Source organism: Rhipicephalus sanguineus, chromosome 4 (assembly GCF_013339695.2).
Source record: "Rhipicephalus sanguineus isolate Rsan-2018 chromosome 4, BIME_Rsan_1.4, whole genome shotgun sequence".
NCBI classification, from domain to species: Eukaryota; Metazoa; Arthropoda; class Arachnida; order Ixodida; family Ixodidae; genus Rhipicephalus; species Rhipicephalus sanguineus.
In genome coordinates, this window is record NC_051179.1 from 122,438,734 (window position 1) to 122,441,829 (window position 3,096).

A 3,096-nucleotide genomic window follows, 5' to 3' on the forward strand; every position below is an offset into this window, starting at 1 on the left:
GGCGTAAGATGCAACGCAACTCATCGACTGATCTGCCCTCGACCGTCACACGGTGAAGTGTTCACACAAATCTTGTGTAGTGCAGTGGGGGACTACGCTGAGGGTCAGACCTTGAGTCCTTCAAGAACGTGTGTCGTGCTAGTAGCTATAGGGCAGTTCTTCGCTGTTGCATTGTAACGCGCCAAGCTTCATCACGTTTTTGTGGCAATAATGCCTTATAACGTCAAGCTGCAAATGTCTTCGTCCGTCTCGGCAACAATTCTTTAAGTTGCCGTGATTACTCGAACCTTATCCCTCACAGGGCCCTAGGTTGGGAAGAATTAGGGATAGGAGTTAATGGAGAGTATCTCAGTAACCTGCGATTCGCTGATGACATTGCATTGATGAGTAACGCCGGAGAAGAATTACAGCTCATGATTACTGAACTGGATACGGAAAGTAGAAGAGTAGGTCTGAAAATTAATATGCATCAAACTAAAGTAATGTGGAATAATCTTGGCAGAGAACAGCGCTTTGCGATAGGTGGCGATACACTGGAAGTTGTAAAGGAGTACGTCTACTTAGGACAGGTAGTAACCGCGGAGCCGAACCATGAGTGTGAAATAACTAGAAGAATAAGGATGGGATGGGGCTCATTCGGCAAGCATTACCAAATCATGAATGGTAATATACCACTATCCCTGAAGAGGAAGGTATATAACAGCTGCATCTTACCGGTACTTACCTACGGAGCAGAAACCTGGAGACTTACAAAGAGAGTTCAACTTAAATTGAGGACGACGCAGCGAGCGATGGAAAGAAAAATGATAGGTGTAACCTTAAGAGACAGGAAGAGAGCAGAGTGGGTCAGGGAACAAACGGGGGTTAAGGACATCATAGTTGAAATCAAGAAGAAGAAATGGATATGGGCCGGGCACGTAGCACGTCGGCAGGATAACCGGTGGTCATTAAGGGTAACTGACTGGATTCCAAGAGATGCAAACGTGTGAGGGGGAGACAGAAAATTAGGTGGGTAGATGAGATTAAGAAGTTTGTAGGTATAACGTGGCAGCAGAAAGCACAGGACCGGTTTGATTGGCGGAACATGGGAGAGGCCTTTGCCCTGCTGTGGGCGTAGACAGGCTGATGATGATGATGGTTCGTATTCCTGAGGCTAAAATTACAGCGCGAACGCACTTCTTTTTCCTTCTTACTTCTTCTTTAATTCTATCAAGCTAGAGCACACGCCGGAGTAGAGCGAGCGCCGCATGCTACGGCTGGTTATGCTATACGTGGTTTTGCCTGCGTTACTATCATCATCAAGGCACTCGAAGAACAAGAGGAAGAATTCTTTTTAGCGCGAGCGTGAGCTTAGATGGTTATACTTTACCTGCGCAACATTCGTTTGTATTCTGCCGCTGGTATCCAGGAGACCGAATGAGGCATGGCATAATTATCAATAAATAAAAGAAAAAAGAGGCATGGCATAATTGTCTAAGGCAGCAAGCTGCGGAGCGAGGGGTTGCAGGTTCGAAACACCGGGCGAGCCCTTCGGGATTTTTTTCTTCTGAATTATTTTTATGTCTTACTTTTCTTTATATATAGATACATATGCATATTCGGGGCATGACGGCGACGGCAAAGATCAACTATCGCAATAAAACAGTACTTTGTAGCTCCTGCGCTTTCTTCTTCCTGAATGATATGTGGCTGTAGGTTTGCCAAAATATAGCAGACGTGAAATACGTCGCTCATTGCTGGAATCAGCTGTGTAGGTACACGCACATTCAAAATATTGAACATTTTAACGCGCTGTATAGCCCTCTCTACAAGAATACGCACTTCTGCGATTTTGTACGTCTCGCGCACATCGCTTTCCGAAAACTGGCCTCCACCTTCTAGGAAAGGGGGCATCACTAACGCTGCTTGTGACCCTTCAAGACCTGCCCGAATTCAAGGAAGCCCTCTGTCCGCCATTAAAACATCGCCTTGTTGCACCAGGTTCAGAAATCCAGAGTCAATAGTAATGAATGCATCTGACAGCCTCGCTCCAAAGGCCTTTGAGCGGAAACACACAGCTCCACATGGCGTGATAGCTACGAGAAACTTAAGCGTGTACCCCCCCCCCCCCCCACTTGTGTTGCGAATAGAGCAGGCGCTGCTGCTGAATTGTACAGCGCCGCTCTGTCCGTACTTCAGTAAAATCAATTATCATTGTGCAATCCGAATAGTGCACTTTGAATCAACGTGGCATTGTACGCTTGATGACCTGCCTAGGTGGCAGGTAAATCCACTCAGTTGCAGTGGCAACTGTGCGCAGTACACTGTTAAAGTGGCGCGACACAGTGTTTCGTCACACTGAGAACACGACGGCTAAGGCAGAATGGCTTATACCTAACGTCAACTTCATAAAGAACACGAGAAGCCGGTCTGTAAGCAATATGTCGCATCTGCGCTCTGCACAGTGAGGCAACGTGATTAGGAAAAGGGCAAACACTACATCTGAAACACCACATAGATCTCTGAGGGCAGTCCCGCTATCTTTAACGCTGTCATGGCCGTTGATGTAAAGTTAGCTTTCCTGCTATGCACTTTGCCGAACTAATGGCGGCTAGTCACTTGCTGCAAACAGCGTGTGAAAGCGCAGTTTACTTACGCTATAACGTGGAAAATGTAGACTCGGCTGTCTTGACATAAACACGCATATTAGACAAGCCCCAGCACGTGCAACTAGGACCTCGTCTCCACTCTAAGCAAGGCAGGTGCCGCCATCAGTTGAGCAAATATGCAGCACAGGGAAGCGCACTTGCGGCTTATGAAAAGGGTCTATTGCACGTAGTTTGCAAACAGCGACTGACTACATTTCACGCAGGGAGCCGGCTCAGGGGTCTCCATCGCGGTGACTGCGTGAAGCGGCCGCTTCTTTTTCTGCAAAGCGACCGACTGTAAACCATCTTGTGCTTTCTCTTGGTCGAAAATTACTATTTTGACAGGAATGAACATATTTAGTTTCGAAAGTACTTACAAAAATGTCCTCGAGGGCTTCCGCCAGGTGTTTTTGTAAAGCGCCGGCAGCAAATCCTATGATAAGTGCGCCGGCGGTATCCTACCCAGTAC

At 47.2% G+C, this 3,096-nt stretch overlaps 1 pseudogene; it reads right to left on the bottom strand.

Annotated features, from left to right (window-relative positions):
• Positions 1-295: 295 nt before the first annotated feature.
• On the bottom strand, positions 296-2,551 carry LOC125758291 (uncharacterized; annotated as a pseudogene).
• Positions 2,552-3,096: the final 545 nt, after the last annotated feature.